A 22,902-nucleotide genomic window follows, 5' to 3' on the forward strand; every position below is an offset into this window, starting at 1 on the left:
TCAAATCCGTACATATCCAATGCATGTGCCTGGCACAAACCGTATTATCGAAAAAAAAGATGGGCGCCCATTTTTTTCAAAAATATGGTCTGTCCCGCCCCTTCACGTACCCGTTCTCGGACATAGACGCCCATGGAGATGGGCGTTTGTTTTCGATTATGCCCCTCTGGGGGAGTCGGGGTGGTCATCCCTGATTCCCTCTGGTGGTCATCTGGTCATTTAGAGCACTTTTTTGTGACTTGTTCATGAAAAAAAAAGGGTCTAAAAAAAGTGACCTAAATTCTCACTAAAAATGGCAATTTTTTTTCGATTATCGGCCGAAGGCGCCCATCTCTGCTCGGCCGATAAACACGCCCCCGTCCCGCCATCACCACGCCTCCGACATGCCCCCATCAACTTTGTTCATTCCCACGACAGATAGCAGTTGCAGGCGCCTAAAATCGACTTTCGATTATACCGATTTGGGCGCCTTTGCGAGATGGACACCCATCTCCCGATTTGGGTCGAAATATGGGCACCCATCACTTTCGAAAATAAGGCTGTTTGTGTCTCAGAAGTATTTGTCTTTTCTTTTTAGAAGAATCTCCTGCACATTAGACACCATCCGCTTTCATTGCCAATCTCCATGTATAGGATGCTCCTTTTTTGTAGTGAATTCAACTCTTTTACATTTATGCTAAGAGTTTTAGTGTATATTGTCCTGCTATAAGTTTAATGACTTTGTAATTTACATCTGCACCTTCCTTCTTGCTCATAGTCTGCCATTCATATTTCCCTTCTTCAGATCCAGCCCACCATGCACACATGTTTTCCAATCCTCTATATCCCAGATATAGCAGGTCTCTATTCATTGGTGTCCCCTCCTCCTATATAATATGCTATCTCTCCTTTGCAGATCACCTAACCCAGAGTAGTAAAATCCTCGACCCCCAAATCCCCCCCCCCCCCCTTTAATTTCCAATATTAAGCTACCTCTGCCTTTTCCTGGTTGTCCAATACTCACAATACTAAGTACATATCTAAACAGTGTCCTGCAACTATCCACTGCAGGCTCATATGCCTGACAGTTGCTACAATTAATTGATCTTTTCAAGTCAGTTCTCCCTGATTAGTGGTGTTGTGTTGCAGTCTCTTGTGTCCCGTGAGTCATCTGCTGCCAACTGGAGTGGTCTTGCTGTTGCAGTAGTGCCAGTGGCTCTGCTAAGTTCAGGATATCTGAGAAACCTGCCTTCTTATATGATCTTCAGATCTCAAGAATAGTAAAGACTGCTGTAGTTCCTTGAATCATGAAAGCTATGCCGAATGGACAGGTTTACAGGTATTGTACCTGGTCCATTTTCAGTTGGCAGATAACTTCCTGGAACCATGTTTGCCACTGTAGGGTAGCTGGTGCAAGATCCAAAAATAGCTCTATTTTACTGTTTTCCCACAAGAAAGTGTTTAGCTTTCTGGTGTGTGCATAGATTCTGCCCTTTACTATAACTTTGTGGTAGCAGGTGATAATGCCTACACACAGTTAGCTCTGGGTGTGCCCAAGTAGCAGGACACTCTCAATTTTCAAGTCACACATCTTGTCTTTTCTCTGTGCCAGAAGAGCCTTACTTAACTTATTTAACACAATCATGCAGTTGCTGTACTCGGGAGACTCCAGTACCATTTGCCTCCCATATTGAGTTTTTACATTTCTCATTTTCTAAAGATTCCATGTATTTTTGTATGTCTGATAAGGCTTATTTGTGCTCCTTTAAGCATTCTTCTGCTTCATGCCGTCACCCATCAACATGCACCACATCCACTTGTAATTCAGTCACTAGCACTGTCAGGTCCCCTTTTAACTCAAATTTTCTTGTGTTTAATGTCTTTCAACCACTCTCAATCACCTCCTGAGAACTCCATCTCCTCCATCGGCTATTTATTCATCTTCTGCATGCTCCCAAATCAGTGCTATGTTTTTCACCTCCTGTGCTGCTCGCTCTGGACCCTGAAACACAAATTCACGAAGGTCAACTGTTTTCCTTTTTGAGGATATCATCTGAGGTAGTTACTGCTTTAATATCCACACAGTGCATCCTTTGCAGATCAGGGGCCATTTTAATCAGCAACAACTTTTTTTTTTTTGGTGAGTTTATCAGAGCCTCAGCCCTTTGTTGCCATCAGGTTTATGAAATCATTTCCATTCCTTGGTTCTTCTTTTCTCCTATTTTTGCTCTTGTATTTGATATTAGTCTTCTTCTTTTTTTTCTAATTGATCCACCTTCCACATCTACCCTTTCCCTTCCCCTTGGGAAGAAGAGCAGCAGTCCACTGTCATGAACTTAAATCGGCTTATGTCCCTTTCCCATCACTTCTTAAGGGAATTCCAGTGATCAGTATCATCTGTAGGAGCAGCATTGACATAGGCATAAAGGTCAATATATAAATAATGCTGAGGCTGGTATATTGGTTTACACTATCAGTAGGGCTGTTCATTGATTAAAATCTTTAATTGCACGTTCAATCGCAATAAAGAATGTTAATCATGTGATTAATCGCATGGTCCAAGTGTAAAATAAATGTAGCATGTACACATAGTTGTTTACATTTTTTATTGATCCTAAACATTCAGCTAATAACTTTGATAGAACACAGTTTCTTCAAGCATGTGAAAGGCAATTCTATAAGCTTGTGACATGCATCAATTAAGCACTAAAAGTGGCTGCCTTGAATATGTTTTTTAGGGCTATACATTGATTTAAAAGTTTCAATCGTATGATTCAAAACAATTATTTTTTTAATCACAGGAATTATCGCATGATACAAATGGGCACCAACTCCCTTTCTCCTCTCCCCTCCCCTGGGCACTTTCTCCTCCTTTCCATTCCCTTCCTCTTCACTCCATAGGCATTATCTCCTTCCCCTCCCCTCCCCTCCAAGGGCACAATCTCGTCCTCTCTTTTACCCTCCCTTCCCCTCCATGGGCACCAAATCATACCCTCACTTACCCTCCCATCTCCTCCATGGGCACCATCTCACCCCTTCCCTTATCCTCCCCTCCCCTACATGGGCACCATCTCCTCTCGTCATTCCTTTCATGATCACCATTGTTTCCCTTCTCTTTGCTCCTCTCCCTTATTTACAGCATCCTTACCTGCTCCGTACATCTTTCTCCCACCCCCGATTCACATCTTTCTCTCTGTCGTCTTTTTTTTCTGCTTCTTCTTTCACCCATGGCCCCTGCCGTGGTCTGCATCTTTCTGTCTTTTATTTTTTTGCTTTCTCTTTCTCCCATGCCCTGCCCCACCCCATCTGCATCTTTCTCTGTCTTCTTTTCTTTTTTCTGCTTCTTCTTTCTCTCGTGCCCCCCCCACCCCGCCCTGTCCCTGCATTGGACCACATCTTTCTCTGTCTTCTTTTCTTTTTTCTGCTTCCTCTTTCTTCCATGTCCCCCCCCCCCCCCCCCCCGTCGTGGTCTGCATATTTTTTCTGCTTCCTCTTTCTTCAGTGCCCCTCCCCCCGCCCTTACCGTGGTTGCATTCTGTCTTTGTCACCTCTTCTTACCTCTCCCAGCATGGCACTCCAGTGGGCCCCTTCTCCTCTGTGGCTCCTTCTCCCTGTTCCTCACCACTGCAGACTGCACCGAAAACAGTGCTGCTTGTGCCCGAAGCATCTCTCTGTAATAGCAACATTGGAGGTAGAATTTCCTGTTACAGAGAGATGCTGCAGGCAGGGTGAGAAGCAGCACTGTTTTCACTGTAGTGGTGAGGAGCAGAGAGAAGGAGCCATAGAAGGGGACTACTGGAGTGCCATTCTGGGAGAGGTAAGAAGAGGTGCCGGCTAGTGGGGGAGGGATGACAGTGTTAACTTATTAAAAATTTTAACACAAGTTATTCACTTAACGCTTTAATCACATTATTGATGTGTTAAATGGACAGCCCTAGCTATCAGTCAACAAAAAGGACAGAGAGAGTAGTCTGATGTGTTGCATGCTAATTTGTTAGTCATTCAAGGAAGTGCCAGACTACTGGATGTATAGTTTGCGTGGGTGGAAGTCATGGATTATGCTTTTACAAGCCGTTAAGCTCATTAAAACGGGCAAACTTTTTTATTTCTGAAATGTAATTTAAAAGTTGATGAATGTACTGTGAGTTGATGTCTATAGTACACTTTTATATACTATGGGAGGAGCCAGCATTCGTACTGCACTGGTCCCCCTGACATGCCAGGACACCAACTGGGCACCCTAGGGGGCACTGCAGTGGACTAATTGATTCACTAACTCAACGGAAAAAAGCTCTTCCCTTACCGATTCCTTAGCAATTCAGAAAGGAATGAGCATGCATGAAGGAAATCACATGCAAATGAGCTGCTTCCTGTTAGCTCGTTTGCACATGATTTCCTTCCTAAGGAGGGGAAGCCAGTGCAGAGCAGCCAAGCATTATGCGTGGCTGCTCTGCGCATGCCAAAGACGGCTTCATATATGCAGACATTCTGCATGTATAATAGCCACCTACAACCTTAGAAAAACACAAGTCTAGGTGAAAACGTCCAATTGCTCTTCAGGGACGTCTTTTTTTTTTTTTTTAGAGTATGGGTGAAGGATGTCCTTCCCTATGCCTTTGTCTCTGTCCAAAATGTGGATGTTTCTTTGAGAAGGATATTCATGCCTGCTATGCTTCTAACATCCCCTTTATTTATTTGGATTTTGGTTCACAAGTAGCAGCAGTGGGATTTGCACTGGCTACCTCTGGGATTGCAAGACCAGTGATCTAACCACTAGGCCACTCCTTGCCCTTGAAATTTGGCTGCCCCTGTTGGGGGGGCACAGTTCAGGACGTCCAAAATATTTGAAAGAAGGACGTCCACTCCTTCGTTATGCCTCCATTGACACACACACACCTTCCCCCCAAGGGACCTGCATATTGCCCCTCCCCCATAGGGACCACCAAATTTTAAGAGAGAGGAGTGGCCTAGTGGTTAGCACACTGGTCTTGTAATCCAGAGGTGGCCAATTCAAATCCCACTGCTGCTACTTGTGGTCCAAATAAATAAAGGGGTTGTCAGAAACATAACAGGCATGGACATCCTTCTTACAGAAACATCCAGGAATGGATATCCTTCTCACAGAAACACCCACATTTTGGACATCTTCAAATGACGTCACAAGGAGGCATAGCAAAGGACATCATTCACCCATACTCTAAAAAAAAAAAAAAGACAAAAGTTTTTAAAGTTGTTTTTTTTCGGAGTGGGAGGTGGTTAGTGACCCTGTGGGAGTCAGGGGAGGTCATCCCCGATTCCCTCCGGTGGTCATCTGGTCATTTAGGGCACATTTTTGTGGCTTGGTCATAAAAAAAAGGAAAGTAAAGTTGGCCAAGTGTTCGTCAGGGACGCCCTTCTTTTTTCCATTATCGCTTGAGGATGCCCATCTGTTAGGCATGCCCCAGTACCGTCTTCGCTATGCCTCTGACACGCCCCCCGTGAACTTTGGTCGTCCCCGTGACAGAAAGCAGTGGAGGATGCCCAAAATCAGCTTTCGATTATGACGATTTGGGTGACCCTGAGCGAAGAACGCCCATCTCCCGATTTGTGTCGAAAGATGGGTGCCCTTCTCTTTCGAAAATAAGCCTGATAGTACTGTTTTTCAGATATTCGAAACATGAATAGATCTTTTTAAAATAAGGGCCTTAGGGGTATGTTTACTAATGTGCATTAGTGTTTTTAATGCACCTGTAAATTTAAAGTGTGTTAAATGCTAACATGCCTATACATTTCTATGGGCGCATTACCGTTTAACACGTGTACACCATTTATGTGCGTTAAAAATGCTAATGCACCCATAGTGCTGCTTAGTAAACATAGGCATTAGTGTGCATATACCTGCAAATTAACATACTTACAATTGCACCTAAAAAAACAAATAGGTAAAATAGAAAAATTGCCTGAAAATTGAGAACATTAATTTTAAACAAATGTAAACCTTTTTTTTGTTTGTTTGTTTTTGCAATGCACATCTCAACTGTTGAAATGTGCATTTATAAAACTACCCAACCTACATGCAGGGTAAGATAAGCATGGAGTGCCATTTTGTGCATACTTTAACTTGCTGTAGGAAGAAGTGTTTTCTTTAGGTGGAGTTGAGCAGGGTTTGTCAAGACAGGAATAGATTTTATAGATGCTAAAATAGTTGCTATTGCTAACTTAGGGGTTATTTTACTAAACTGCAGTAACAAATAGCCTTAGTATGTTCTTAAACAGACCATTCCCATATGCTAAGGCTATTTTTACCATGGCCATAACCCCATCCCCCTTTTTAAAAATTTATTTTATTAATGGTATGGGCTCATGCAGTATACATGCACTAACTGGTTAATGCAGGAATGCCTGCTCTCTGCCACTGACTTGCCCTCTCAAAAAATACAAAAATAAGCAGTTAGAGTGCAAATCCCCAAACTAACTTGGGCCATATTAGCGCATCCCATGTTAGGCTTTTTTGCTGCATTAGGAGTGCATTAACACCTAAATGATCTAGTGATGGGGGTAACTAGTGAGGTAATTAAATTTGCTGACGACACAAAGTTATTCAAAGTTGTTAAATCGTGAGAGGATTGTGAAAAATTACAAGACGGCCTTATGAGACTGGGAGACTGGGTGTCTAAACGGCAGATGACGTTTAATGTGAGCAAGAGCAAAGTAACACATGTGGGAAAGAGGAACCCGAACTATAGCTACATAAAGCAAGGTTCCACGTTAGGAGTCACCAACCAAGAAGGGGTTCTTGATGATACCTTGAAAACTTCTGCTCAGTATGCTGCGGTGGCTAAGAAAGCAAATAGAATGTTAGGTATTATTAGGAAAGGAATGGAAAACAAAAGTGAGGACGTTATAACGCCTTTGTATCGTTCCATGGTGCAACCGCACCTTGAATATTGTGTTCAATTCTGGTCGCTGCATTTCAAAAAAGATATAGAAGGGCATAATCGAACGGGGCGTCCAAGTTTTCCTGAGGACGTCCTCACAGGGCATCCCCGCGAAGGGGCAGGGAAACCCGCATTATCAAAACAAGATGGGCGTCCATCTTTCGTTTCAATAATACGGTCATGGACGCCCAAATCTCAACATTTAGGTCGACCTTAGAGATGGTCGACATAAATGTTGAGATGGTCAACCTTAGAGATGGTCGTCCCCGGTTTTCGGCGATAGTGGAAACCGAGGACACCCATCTCAAAAAGTACCAAATCCAACTCATTTGGTCATGGGAGGAGCCAGCATTCGTACTGCACTGGTCCACCTGACATGCCAGGACATCAACTGGGCACCCTATGGGGCACTGCAGTGGACTAACTGATACACTACTACTACTACTACTACTACTATTTAGCATTTCTATAGCGCTACAAGGCATACGCAGCGCTGCACAAACATAGAAGAAAAACAGTCCCTGCTCAAAGAGCTTACAATCTAACTGAATGGAAAAAAGCCCTTCCCTTACCGATCCCTTAGTGATTCGGAAAGGAACGGGGATGCATGCAAATGAGCTGCTCGCTGTTAGCTCATTTGCACATGATTTCCTTCCTAAGGAGGGGAAGCCAGTGCAGAGCAGCCAAGCGTTATGCGCATGCCAAAGACGGCTTCATACATGCAGACAAGCTGCATGTATAATAGCTGTCTACAACCTTAAATAAATTGCCCTCTACAACCTTAAAAAAACAGAAGTCCAGGTGAAAACATCCAAGTGCTCCTCAGGGATGTCTTTTTTTTTTGAGTATGGGTGAATGACGTCCAAGTGTTAGTCACCTTGCTATGCCACAGTTGAGGACGTCCAAAATGGTTGAAAGAAGGATGTCCACGCCTTCACTATGCCTCCGCTGACACACACACTTCTCCCTCCCCTCCCCCCCCCCCCCAGGGACCTGCATACTGCTGTGATGGATCTGAGTATGATATTTGAGGCTGGCAAAAAAGTTTTTAAAGTTTTTTTTTCAGGGTGGGAGGGGGTTAGTCACCACTGGGAGAGTCAGGGGAGGTCATCCCCGATTCCCTCCAGTGGTCATCTGGTCAGTTCGGGCACCTTTTTGAGGCTTGGTCGTAAGAAAAAATGGACCAAGTAAAGTCGGCCAAGTGCTCATCAGGGACGCCCTTCTTTTTTCCATTATCTCTCAAGGACACCCCATCTGTTAGGTATGCCCCAGTCCCGCCTTCGCTACGCCTCCGACACGCCCTTTGGAACTTTGATCGTCCTTGTGACGGAAAGCAGTTGGGGATGTCCAAAATCGGCTTTTGATTATGCCAATTTGGGCGACCCTGAGAGAAGGATGCCCATCTCCCGATTTGTGTCGAAAGATGGGCACCCTTCTCTTTCGAAAATAAGCCTGGTAGTGGAATTAGAAAAGGTACACAGAAGGGCGATGAAAATGATAAAGGGTATGGGATGATTTCCCTATGAGGAAAGGCTAAAGCGTCTAGGGCTCTTCAGCTTGGAGAAGAGACAGCTGAGAGGAGATATGATAGAGGTCTATAAAATAATGAGTGGAGTGGAACGGGTAGATGTGAATTATTTGTTTATTCTTTCCAAAAATACTAGGACTAGGGGGCATGCCATGAAGCAACAAAGTAGTACATTTTATACGAGAGAAACCTTTTCTTCACTCAACATGTAATTAAACTCTGGAATTCGTTACCAGAGAATGTGGTAAAGGTGGTTAGCTTAGAGGGGTTTAAAAAGGGTCTGGACAGCTTCCTAAAGGAAAAGTCCATAGACCATTAATACATTGACTTGGGGAAAATCCACTGCTTATTGCTGGAATACAAAAAAAGGAAAAAAATGGCTAAGCTCTACCTTAGTATTATTGTAGAATACACAAATTCATAAAAGAAGAGCGCATTGACACAACAGGAATATACTATATGTATATATATATGTATATGGGACGTCTCATACAGTCACGCGGACACTTGTATGTGTCTGGCTTGTGTTAAGCCAATGTATTTGTGACAACATATAATCATTGACTGCCCCCAACCTCCTATGGTGCACAAAATTTGCTTTCTGTGAAATTCCTTGTGTTCAATTTTAAATATATGTGCCTTAATATCTCACTGTGACCATATCACTTTTTTTGTAGTTATTTTATGTGCACTCATGGGGTTCTGAGTCTTTAAAACCTTAAACTCTGTTGTAGTCAACTAAAGCAATGCAAGTAGGACAAATATGTATATAACTTATCTCAATCTCCTTTGGAAGCTACGGGTCACTTGTGTTGCTTTAAATCAAACAATTGGTGTGTCCCTCGCGCTTCACTTATAGAGTCTTGATCAGATCTCCGAAATCAATGCCCACCCGACAGGAGGCAAATCTAAAAGATCTTTAAATGCACGAATGGTAGAACACAGATCACGCATAGCAGCCAATACTATGGGTGCTCCATTAGTACAACACTGCATCAGTAAACAACACCCCAGTGAATCTTTAAAATGTATGGTTATTGATCATATTATTCCCAATACTCGAGGTGGAAATATCGATAGGTTACTGTTACAAAGAGAGACACATTGGATTTATCGTCTTAACACACTAGAACCTCATGGACTCAATACTTCTTTGCATTGGAATTGTTTCCTGTAAGAATTAGCTTACACAGCTGTCTCCCACGTCATGATTGGGAGGCGGAGTTTTTTTGTGTTTGAAAAGCTGAACGCCAGCGCCATTTTTTATCAGATCCTGCCTATACTGAGCATTTGTTAAAGTGAGACCAGACGCCATAGACTTACACGGTATGTAAAATATTCAGCAAAAACTAATAGCTTTGTAAATTAAGCATATGTTCTCCGTATTTTAATAGATACATGCCTATCGCCCTTGACAAAGCAAACAACTGCGAAACAGGCTCCTGTCGGGTGGGCATTGATTTCGGAGATCTGATCAAGACTCTATAAGTGAAGCGCGAGGGACACACCAATTGTTTGATTTAAAGCAACACAAGTGACCCGTAGCTTCCAAAGGAGATTGAGATAAGTTACATACATATTTGTCCTACTTGCATTGCTTTAGTTGACTACAACAGAGTTTAAGGTTTTAAAGACTCAGAACCCCATGAGTGCACATAAAATAACTACAAAAAAAGTGATATGGTCACAGTGAGATATTAAGGCACATATATTTAAAATTGAACACAAGGAATTTCACAGAAAGCAAATTTTGTGCACCATAGGAGGTTGGGAGCAGTCAATGATTATATGTCGTCACAAATACATTGGCTTAACACAAGCCAGACACATACAAGTGTCCGCGTGACTGTATGAGACGTCCCATATACATATACTGCATATATACATATAGTATATTCCTGTTGTGTCAATGCGCTCTCCTTTTATTGCTGGAATAAGCAGCATAAAATGTATTGAGCTTTTTTGGGATCTTGCCAGGTATTTGTGACCTGGATTGGCTACTTTTGGAAACAGGATGCTGGGCTTGATGAACCTTTGGTCTGTCTCAGTGTGGCAATACTTAGGTACTTATATATATATAGTGACAAGGCTGCCGCCCAGATGTACGAAATGAAGCAGCAAAACCCTAAACTACATCTCCCAGAATGCATTTCCAATCCCAGCAGGGGGGGCCCAGAGGATAGGTAAGCTGGCCATATACCATCTCTGACCACAGGAGGGAGGTAGAAGGAAGAAGCCCAGTTCCCCTGAACCCGCAATCAGTATATCATGCCGCCCACCTGTAATAGGGAAGGGTGGGGTGAGAAGCAGGAGGAGGATTGTTTGGAAGGAGTTAATCAGGCTGAGCAGGGAGAAGAAGGCAGAATGGAATGGGAGCTGGAGAGCCCTGAGGAAGGCGGCACCTGAAGGTGAAAATCTATGTTGTTTGGAAGTTATTTTGATTTAAAACCTGCTTTAAGAAAGAAGCCTGTTTTCTTTTGGTTAGACCTGTTTGCTGTGGGGGAAACCTTGACTGTGGGGGAGGTGGCTGGAAGAGTTACAAGCCTGGTTCCCCAAGCTGCACCCTGATTATTGTGGAAAGACTATGTTGAAACTGAAAACCTTGTTTGGGCAGGAGGGGGAAATCCTGCTTGGAGGCAAGCACTGATTTTGCTACTGACTTTGGAAAGGAGGGATTTTCAAAGGGACTATTGCAGCCCTTCAAGAAAGGGCAGAGACTTCGTGTTGCTGGCTTGTACCCTAAGAGAGGCAGAACAGCCCTGACTGGGGAAGTCCTAACCCAGGGCTCTGGACTGAAGTGTTTGTCATTAACTTGGAAACAAATAAAAGAATATTTGAAAGTATCCACTGGTGGCAATTTGTGGAGATCTGGCTATTCGTGGGGAGGAGACTTCCTTCCCCCCACATACTGGAACAGCGGGCCCGTTTACAATATATATAACACCGCTTAGTAAAAGGACCCCATAGAAATCAACAAATGAGAGAGAGAGAGAGGAGGACACAGAATAACACCAAGATTCCTGGCTGAACTGGAGAATTTTAAATTAAACGGAGATGATACTGTACATTGCCAGATATTGTAGTGCAGGGATTTGTATTATCACAAAAGCTAGAAAATCACTTTTATCTTTTTAAAGTTGCAATGTTTTCATTTCTGTGACATTTATTACTTTTTCCAAAGCATGTTACACTTAAGCACAATTTAATCAGCTCCTGTAACTTTCCTTAGAATCCACTATATAGCATCTGAAAATCTAGCTCTACGCCAGATGGAACAATTTTACCCAACTGCTTTCAAAACTATTGCCATAGAAGTCAAACAAAATGGATACAGCGATGGCAACATTTACTACATTGATGGAGACTTTTGATCCTCATATATTCAAACATTTTTTGAAACAGGCTGACAGCAATTCTAAGATAACTGGCATCAGAAATTAAGAATAAAACTTTCATTTTCATTAGAGCAATATTTCATCCACAAACCCCCACACAATCAGTAACAGGTGTCTTCTTTATTTTACAGGTTCTTAAGCAATAACTACTTAAAACACAGACAGATAAGTTACACATTTGTAGCTTAGCAACCAGGATGAACCTAATGAATAGAGAACTGAGAGAATAACCATTAGAAATGAAAATAAAATAGACTCTTAGCTGACTTGCTTCTTACTTTTTACTAACTTAAATGAAGCAAAAGATCCTTTTACTACAGTAGGGCAAGTTTTGCACTTACCTCATATTAAATGCAAGAATCAATGAGCGTTAAGTGCAAGCCTTGTGCAACAAATGAAAGGGTTATGCCCCAAATGTGCTCAAAGTCTGATTCTCTTGTTACATTTTTCTTTCTTTTCCTGCATGACATTAGGGATGATGTATATGTTAAAAATGCTCAGAAGATAAACTAAAGCTGAGGCACTCAGGGACCCTTTTACTAAGCCATGTAAGCATCTATGCGTGCCCAACGTGCTGCATGGCTATTGAGTGGCCCTTATGGTAATTTCATTTTTGGTGTGCATCCACTATGTGCACATGAAAAATATTTTTTTATTTTCTGGCGTGCGTCAGCTACGCGTGCCAAGTGGCAATTGGTGTGCATAGGTCATTACTACCCGGTTACCGTGTGAGACTCTACCACTAGGTCAATGGCTGGCAGTAAGGTCTCAGACCCAAAATGGACGTGCAGCAATTTTCATTTTGCTGCACGTCCATTTTCAGCAAAAATGTTTAAAAAAGGCATTTTTTGCAGGTGCACTGAAAATTGACTCTGTGTGCACCCAAAACATGCATCTACACTACCGCAGGCCATTTTTCAGTGCACCTTAGTAAAAGGACCTCTCAGGTCTTTGTATCATGTTATTTTACTATGCCCAAAAATAATGGGGTTCATATTCAGTGTGAGTTAACCAGGTAGGAGCAACTTCTACCTAGTTAACTGTTGCCCAGGTCCTGCTTTGCCATTCTGCAGTACTTTACCAGCTAGTGCTACTGAATATCTGCTCAGAGTGTCTTGGCACTATCTGGTTAGTGCCAGGTGATCCAGGGGTAGAGTCTGGGCATTGCTAGGAGTTACTGATTAGTGGTGATTTTTATTTCATTAACTAGATAACTACCTGGATAATGTTGAGATTACAAAATGGCTGTCATAAGTTTATCGTAGTAGTTATCCAAGTACCAATCTGAATATCAATAGTACCTGAATAAGCTGTGCAATGACTGAGTATTCAGGGTTAGTATCCAGGAATGGCCTGACACTGAATATGTGAGCATAAAGGGATAGATTTTATATTTTACACCTAAATTTTATAGAATAGGCTTAAATTTCTGTGTGGTCTACAGAATTTCGCCAAGCACCTCTACACACGACCAAATTTAATTGTGGTCATTTACACCACATTTTACTTGGCGTAAATTCTGATGCCTAAATTAGGTGCAGAGCGGGTGTATTTTATAACAACATGCATAGATTTTTGAAACACCCACATCCCACCCATGGCCACGCCTCCTTTTCAACTATGTGGCTTAGAATTTACACGCACCACGTTATAGAATATACTTAGCAAGTTCTGCATGTAAATCTTCATTAATGCCAATTAATGTTGATAATTGCTTGTTAACATCCAATTGACAGCCCTGATTATCTAGTTAACCAATTAAGTTATGTACATTGTTATAGAATGCGCTTCAATTTCCACATGGAAATTAAGATGCGATATATAGAATCTGGCAGAAAATGCCCACAATAGCCAGTGTTTAAAAAAATACTGATTGTCATGGGTTGAATATTCCCAAGTAGAGATTTTAAATCCTATTTTTCATCTCTACTCCTGAAGCAGGGCTACAAAACAAGGAGGGCCCAGATCTCTTGTTGAGGAGAAAAATAGCGGATACTGTGTGGAGGTCTTTTTCAGGATTATGAGAGAGTGGATAAGAATTGGAATATACACCTGTGAACATTGAGTCGTAGGATGTTGGATTTTGTGAGATGCATGAATAATCCTTCTTGGGGACTCTAAAGCACAGATAAGTGACTTTCTTCCACATTCAAAGTATTTTGCTGTTTTGAATTTTTTTTGTCTGTGGGTTTCTTTAATAATTTTTGAAGCCTATTTGGAACAAAGATATATTAGGTTTATACATTTTGCAAACACACTGCCTCCAGATCTGATTTTTTTTGCAGCAGTGGTTTTCTCCAATTTGTTTTGGAGTTTTTTCACTGCTTTTTTTTCTAGGTTTGGTGGTAAGCCTGTGAGGGGATGCCCGATGAGGGGTGTTTGATAATATATAATCTCACCCTGGGCGATTGAGGCTTGCTTTATTTAAATTTATATTTAATTGAAAGGAACATCTTCATGGCACAATTGGCTTGTGGTAAACATTCTTCTTAATTTCATTAGTATACTAGTGCTTCACCTTCCAATATTTTTGAATTCTCATCTCTACTAATACCGTATTCAGATCTGATTCTTTGCAAATTTTGTACTGTAATAACTAGTCATCAAATTGAAAAAAAAAATTGTTTTGTTGTAATGCAAAGGTAATGCTATAACCTACAAATTAGGGGGGAAAAATCAGTTGAGAGATCTTGCTTATAGTGTAGTAACAAATTAATTACAAAAGAGAAGGACCAAACACCTCAAGGAGAAGGCAAGAAGAAAAACAAACACAGTGAGGAGATACAGTCAGCTTCTGAAAATCAAGTAGGCTTTATTCCAACCAGCACAATACAGCACAAACGCCTTTTACTAGACTGTGCTGCAATGCTTTGGTTCGGTACGGTGATTTAGGAGATCACTATTGATGTTTAAGTATCTTTGACGGATGGGTTAGGTCTTACATTCCAGCAATTCATTATGGGAGTTTTGACGACCCCTGATGCAAGTATTATTGTTGCTGAAACATGACCATGTCAAGTCTTGTGCTCGAGTTTTGTTGTGCTAGTTGGAATAAAGCCTACTTGATTTTTAGAAACTGACTGCATTTCCTCACTGTATTTGTTCTTCTCAAGTTAATTACAAAATCATAAAGGAATTGTTTTGGTACAGAGTTGTTTTGCAGCATGGTGTAATATGGTCTACAGCTATTTGGAGGTGTATTTTCAAAGAACTTAGGCTTACAAAGTTCCATAGTAACCTAGGAAACTTTGTAAGTCTAAGAGCTTTGAAAATGAGCCCCATAGTCTGTTAAGTTCTCTTTGCCCAAAAAGACATGAAAACGTCATCACCTTTTTGTACTTCAGTATTAAATAAATGAGCCTCAACTGCCCAGAGCTGATCAAGTTTCAACTTGAACATGCATGCACAGCTCATCAAACGTCTTCTCTCATTAGCCCCCATTTAGTGAACTGCAAAAACATCAGAGAAAAACAACTCTGCAACTGAGAGAAAAAGACACTAAAGAAAAAAAGTGAATTCATCAATGCTGTATAGCGACAAAAATTAATAACAAAAGTTGTGGTGTCCCTTTTACTTAGTACTAGAATAATGTATCAACAAACAAAATTTCATTGGTCCATAGGATTGTGTTGGCATGCCCCAAAAAACTTATCTGACTGTTTATAGTTTTACAAAGTCTTTCTATTCTCTTTCAACCTTTCGACAATGGCCCCCTTGTTTCGTGACCACCTCTTGAAGATAGTAAGTTAATCATTTGCTTTCCAAAAAAGATTTTTGCTTGCAACTAAAGCTATTTGGCTCACAGATATCAGGGATAGCATGAGTGTATCAAATTTTCCCTGCCTGTCACCACGTCAGTGGCGTAGGAAGGGGGGGGCCGGTGGGGTGGTCTGCCCCGGGTGCACGTCGCTGGGGGGGTGTCATATCTGTTGGTTCCTTGCTCCCTCTGCCTCGGAACAGGTTACTTCCTGTTCTGGGCAGAGAGAGCAAGGAGCCTATGGAGCCGACGCAGCTCCCAGCGACGGGGACTTGGGGGCGGATTGGCCCTCCCGCCCCTCGCTTCTAAAGTAAGTAAGAATGCGCTCCGGGGGGGAGGTTGTGCGCCGGAGGGGGGTGCGCGCCGAGGGGGGCACCGTGCTGCACCCAGGGGGGTGCGCGCCGAGGGGGGCACCGTGCTGCACCCGGGGGGGGTGCGCAGCGGCGACCCGCCCCGGGTGTCAGCACCCTTCGCTACGGCACTGCACCATGTGAACTATGTTAACTGGTTATTATCCTTTATATTGGTGGATTGAGTGTTTAGGTCTATTCTGTCTTGTTTGGAGTTCCTTTCTTTACCTTTTTCATATTCCTTCATTATATAAACTCCTAAGACCTGCAAGTTAAGTGGTATAGGAAATTTTAATAAGCAGAAATATAAGCTTTCTTTCTAATTATTTATTTATTTGTTTGTTTGTTTTTATTTATTTATGACATTTGTATCGCACATTTCCCCAAACAAGTTTGGGTTCAATGTGGCTAATATTGAACATTCATAATAGTGCATTACAATTAATAAACGGTTATAGTAGAAGTATAATCAGAATTGTGCAATTAACATCACTATTTGTAAATAACAGGAGTAAGATAATGAGTGTGCCAATGTGCTATTTATTTAGTGGGATTTATTAACTGCCTTTATGAAGAGATTCATCCAAGGTGGTATATAGCAGATACAGCTTAACATAAAACGTACAATTTGTTAACAACATACCATTAGTAAAATATTAGAATAAATGCAATAGAGGAGTTATTTACTAAGGTGTCTAGCATTTTTAGCTCGTGATAAAAATCAGCTGGCACTAAATGCTGAGGCATCTATTATATTCCTATGGGCATCTCAGTGTTTAGTGCCAGCTGATTTTTAGCATGAGCTAAAAATGCTAGCATGCCTTAGTAAAAGACCCCCTTAATGAGGTAAACTTGGAAATGGAAAACTGAAGTCCAGTAGTAGGAATAACATGATATGGTATCAGACAAAATACATATAACATATATATATGATACATGTCAGTACAATACAGATGATGCCACAATAGGCAGTAAGGAAGAACATTCAAATAACTTAAATATTACATTTAGGGACATATAGAGTAAATTATATTAAGCCTAACATGATCATTCACACACACCCCTTCCTACTCAATAAGATATCAAACACCAAAATGTGACAAAACAGGACCACAGTTTTATTATATTAAATAATATTCATTACAATCCTTAAGTATAATAACAATAAAAGACATCGGTTCCCAAACTTGGTCCTGGAGGCGCCTCAGCCAGTCAAGTTTTTAGGACATCCACAATGAATATTCATGAGACAGATTTGTCCCATTCTAACCAAGAAAAATATATGATTTATGTACATTGTCAGTATATCACTTAAGCCTGTCACTCAACTGTCATCTCCACAAACTATCATTGACATACTAGGATTATGATTACAGAATATTTGCTATTCGAACCTTCAGTTTATAAAAGGGTAATTATGATTGGTATGTTTTATTTAATCCTTATGGCCTATATTTTTGTAGGAATGTACAATCATTGGCTACATGCAAAAGATGATCCAGCAATTCTAGACAAATGTCCACCTGCATACTCCATTCTTCATTTCCCCAGAGCCAAAAAGAGAGGAGGTGGCTTAGCTATTATTTATAAATGATTCCTCCAGGTAAAAACTATTACTGAATTTCAGTGCCCTGACCTAGAAATTGTTGCCTGCTCTATAAAAGATGATTCCCTATCCAAATCTATCTGCCTCCTATTATTATATCATCCTCCCAATAGCTGGAACCTGGCCGAGGCTGAACTTACTGAATTTATATCCAACATATGTGTCAATAATGACAATATAATTATGACTGGAGATATCAATTTACATCTTGAAAATGCTACTAATCTACATACTAAACATTTCCTTGATTTCCTTAATGTCTGGAAATTCTCACTCTTCAATGGAATATCCTCCCACATCAAAGGACATCAGTTAGATTTACTAGCAAACAAATTTACAGACCCTGTTAATTTTCACATATTTGAACCACAATGGTCCCTGATACCTTGGTCAGATCATAGTAGCCTGTCTTTCAAGCCTACTAACACATCACATACCTTCAAAACCAGAGGTAAAATTGACACCTCAAAAGTTTGGCCAAATGAACAATTTGGTAACTTACTTTCCTCTAATCCATCTACTAATTTCATCCAACAATGGAACGACACTTGCAAAAGTGTTCTAGATGAACTTGCACCAATTACAAACAAATCTCGGCCAAAAAAAGTTATCTCCATGGTTTAACGAAGGCTTCCTACTAATGTTATCAGCACTCATTAGCTTGTTAGGTTGCATGCATTGTTATATAATCTGTGCTGATTTCAGCACGGATCTCTAGGCACGCTATATAGAATCCGGGGGTAAGTTCCAAACAGCCTTTATAGAATTGGTCCTTGGCACAGATCTTCCCAGTGCCTAACATTGGACTCCATTTATAGAATTCTCCCCTTAGTATCTTAACCCATTTGTTGCATAAGTATATATTCTTATTCAATAGTCCACGTTACCTACCATTTTATGTGGTAGCAATAAGTTGTTTCTAGCCATTAGTTTTTTTGCAGCTTCTGTAAATTGGATATTTCAGAGATAGTAAACAATCATTTTTAAGCTACCCTTATAGCAATCTCTAGAGCTTGTTTATAGCTTCGGATCACCATTAGAAAATTCCTATTTCTAGTCTTTGTGAGTTTTGTATTGATGTGTTATTTTGTACAATTTTCTATCACATACATTGGATTTGTCATCATCAATGAATTATTTTTTTTATTTTTAATTGTTACATTTGTATCCCACATTTTCCCACCTAATTGCAGGCTCAATGTGGCTTACATTGTACCATAAAAGCGATCGCCAGTTCCGGTATGAACAAATACAAGGTGATGTAGTGGTAGAATAAAGTTCATGTGTGACAGACACAATTGGGAATCATAGAGGGGAAGAGTTAATTAGTGTCCGGTACTAGCTTTGGTTTCGTTGTGTTGCGGATGTTCAAGCATTTAAGTTGGATCGGTGGGGTATACCTTTTTGAACAGGTTGGTTTTTAGTAATTTCTGGAAGTTTAGGTGGTCGTAGAAGAATGGTCTAAGGTTTGGCAATTAAAATTCAATGCAAAGAAATGCAAAGTGATGCACTTAGAGAGTAGAAAACCACGGGAGACGTATGTGTTAGGCGGGGAGAGTCTGATAGGTACGGATGGGGAGAGGGATCTTGGGGTGATAGTCTCTGAAGATTTGAAGGCGACAAAACAGTGTGACAAGGTGGTGGCCGTAGCTAGAAGGTTGTTAGGCTGTATAGAGAGAGGTGTGACCAGCAGAAGAAAGGGGGTGTTGATGCCCCTGTATAAGTCATTGGTTGAGCCCCACCTGGAGTATTGTGTTCAGTTTTGGAGGCCGTATCTTGTTAAGGATTTAAAAAGAATTGAAGCGATGCAAAGAAAAGCTACGAGAATGGTATGGGATTTGCGTTACAAGACGTATGAGGAGAGACTTGCGGACCTGAACATGTATACTCTGGAGGAAAGGAGAAACAGGGGTGATATGATACAGACGTTCAAATATTTGAAAGGTATTAATCTGCAAATGAACCTTTTCTGGAGATGCGAAGGCGGTAGAACGAGAGGACTTGAAATGAGATTGAAGGGGGGCAGACTCAAGAAAAATGTCAGGAAGTATTTTTTCACGGAGAGAGAAGTGGATGCTTGGAATGCCCTCCCGCTGGAGGTGGTGGAAACGAAAACAGTAACAGAATTCAAACATGCATGAGATTTATTTTTGTTACATTTGTACCCCATGCTTTCCCACTCATGACAGGCTCAATGCGGCAATGGAGGGTTAAACGACTTGCCCAGAATCACAAGGAGCTGCCTGTGCCTGAAGTGGGAATTGAACTCAGTTCTTCAGGACCAAAGTCCACCACCCTAACCACTAGGCCACTCCTCCAAACATAAAGGAATCCTGTTCAGAAGGAATGGATCCTAAGGAGCTTAGCCGAGAGTGGGTGGCAGAGCCGGTGGCGGGAGACGGGGATGGTGCTGGGCAGACTTATACGGTCTGTGCCAGAGCCGGTGGTGGGAGGCGGGACTGGTGGTTGGGAGGCGGGGATAGTGCTGGGCAGACTTATACAGTCTGTGCCCTAAGGTAAGGTATACATAAAAAGTAGCACATGTGAGTTTATCTTGTTGGGCAGACTGGATGGACCGTGCAGGTCCTTTTCTGCCGTCATCTACTATGTTACTATGTTACTATATGTTGTTTTCATGGCCTTAGGTAATGCGTTCCATAGTTGTTTGCTTATATAGGAGAAGCTGGATGCATAAGTTGATTTGTATTTGAGTCCTTTGCAGCTTGGGTAGTGGAGATTTGGGTATGTTAGTGCTGATCCTGTTGTGTTTCTAGGTGGTAGGTCTATAAGGTCTGTCATATATCCCAGGGCTTCACCGTAGATAATTTTATGAACCATACTGCATATTTTGAACATGATTCGTTCTTTGATTGGTAAAAGGCTGGTTTTTTTTTTTTTTTTTTTTTTTTTTTTTTTTAAAGGAAAGAAATGGCTTGTTTGATAAGTTCCACAATTGCTTGCATGGCCATTTCCTGTGGTAGCCCGGTGGTAACAAGACAGTGCACAGCACTGCCAAATTACTGGCGGGAGTGCCACCTCCACTCAAAGAAAAAAAACATTTTTGACACTCCAGAAGTGGTGCACAGTGGGAGCAGAAAGTCAGGGAGTAGAGATGAATTGCCATACAGCAAGCCCATGATAGGATTGCCCTGCTTTCATAAAAGGGCCTCTTTGTTTCTATTACAGAGAACGGTTTATTTACTTTTTGCTGATTTTTTTATCTTGGGTGCTGTGGAGAGGCATAATCGAAAGGGTCACCCAAGTTTTCCTGAGGACGTCCTCGCAGGATGTCCCGGTGAAGGGGCAGGGGAGCCAGTATTATCAAAACAAAATGGGCGTCCATCTTTCGTTTCGTTAATATGGTCAGGGATGCCCAAATCATGAAATTTAGGTCAACCTTACAGATGGTCGTCCTTAGAGATGGTCATCCCTGATTTTCAGCGATAATGGAAACCGAGGTCGTCCATCTCAGAAACGACCAAATCCAAGCCATTTGGTCGTGGGAGAAGCCAGCATTCGTATTACACTGGTCCCCCTCACATACCAGGACACCAACCGGCCACCCTACGGGGCACTGCAGTGAACTTCAGAAATTGCTCCCAGGTGCATAGCTCCCTTATCATGTGTGCTGAGCCCCCCACCCCAAACCCCTCCAAAACCCACTCCCCACAACTGTACACCACTACCATAGCTTTAAGGGGTGAAGGGGGGCACCTACATTTGGGTACAGTGGGTTTATGGTGGGCTTTGAAGGGCTCACATTTACCACCACAAGTGTAACAGGTGTTATGTGTTGAGGGGGGGGGGGGAGGATGGGCCTGGGTCTGCCTGTCTGAAGTGCACTGCACCCACTAAAACTGCTCCAGGGACATGCATACTGCTGTCATGGAGCTGGGTATGACATTTGAGGCTGGCAAAAAATATTTAAAATGTTTTTTTTTTTTGAGTGGGAGGGGGTTGGTGACCACTGGAGGAGTAAGGGGATGTCATCCCTGATTCACTCTGGTGGTCATCTGTCAGTTTGGGCACCTTTTTGAGGCTTGGTCGTAACAAAAAAATGGACCAAGTAAAGTCGCCCAACAGCTCATCAGGGATGCCCTTCTTTTTTCCATTATCAGTCAAGGACGCCCATGTGTTAGGCACGCCCCAGTCCCACCTTCACTACACTTCCGACACGCCCCCGTGAACTTTGCTCTTCCCCGCGACTGAAAGCAGTTGAGTACGCCCAAATCAGCTTTCGATTATGCCGATTTGGGTGACCCTGGGAGAAGGATGCCCATCTCCCAATTTGTGTCGAAAGATGGGTGTCCTTTTCTTTTGAAAATAAGCCTGATATTGTAAACACATAAATAGTATATGTAAAATGTATCTTTTATAAGATTTTCAAGTATAATATCATCAAACCTTTTAATTATATTATTATAGCATGTACCCATTTTAAAGTTTCTATGTTAATTTGGGTGCTATTCTTTAACTTTTAATATCTTTTTCAATTTCTATATAAATGTAGATATTTAATACATATGTATTACTTTTCTTTGTTTGAATTAGTTGAATACAACTATAAGTAGACTTGATTTATGTCTTCTTATATTTTGTTTTCAATTTAAATAAGGGCAAAACATGACCATATTGTGTTTTATTGTATTGTATTGACTTTAAGTTTGTTTATAATACTCATTTTTAATTACTTTAAAGAAAAGTGCTACTAATACACCTTGGGGCCTATATTCAGCCTGCGGGAGGCAGGCCAGCCACAGTTGGTGCTGAGTACGGATATTCAATGCTGGGCCATTTCCATTGATTGGTCTTGAAGATTCATTGTTTTTGGCTGCTATAAAATTAACTGGTTAAGTTAATATTCAGCTCTGGCTGGTTAAGTTTATAGTGGCCAAAGATAGGCCTGCTATTTCAGAGGCCTATTTTGTCTGCTTAACTTGGCCGGTGAAGCGCTGAATATTCATGGAGAGCCATGTGGTGTAACTTGTTAGGTGTTATGGGCCAGATTCTATATAAGGCGCCTAAAAAATCTGCATAGAAAACATTTCCGTCTAAGCATATTCTATAAGCGGCATCTAAATTTAGGTGTGGTATATAGAATTCACTTAGTTGATATTCCAGTACCTAAAACTACATGCCTCCATTTACACCAATGAAAACATGGCATAAATCTCTGCACATAGATTTATGTGCACTGGGGTATATTCTATAACCGTGTAAATTTTGGAATGCATTACAATTTAGGTGCAGTTTCCATTGCAGAATACGCTAAGGGATCCTTTTATTAAAGTGCACCGAAAAATGGCCTGCGCTAATGTAGACATGTGTATTGGATGGGCGCAAGTTCATTTTTCAGCGCACCTCCAAAAA

The sequence above is a fragment of the Microcaecilia unicolor genome, chromosome 2 (genome assembly GCF_901765095.1).
Source record: "Microcaecilia unicolor chromosome 2, aMicUni1.1, whole genome shotgun sequence".
In the NCBI taxonomy this organism is placed as follows: Eukaryota; Metazoa; Chordata; class Amphibia; order Gymnophiona; family Siphonopidae; genus Microcaecilia; species Microcaecilia unicolor.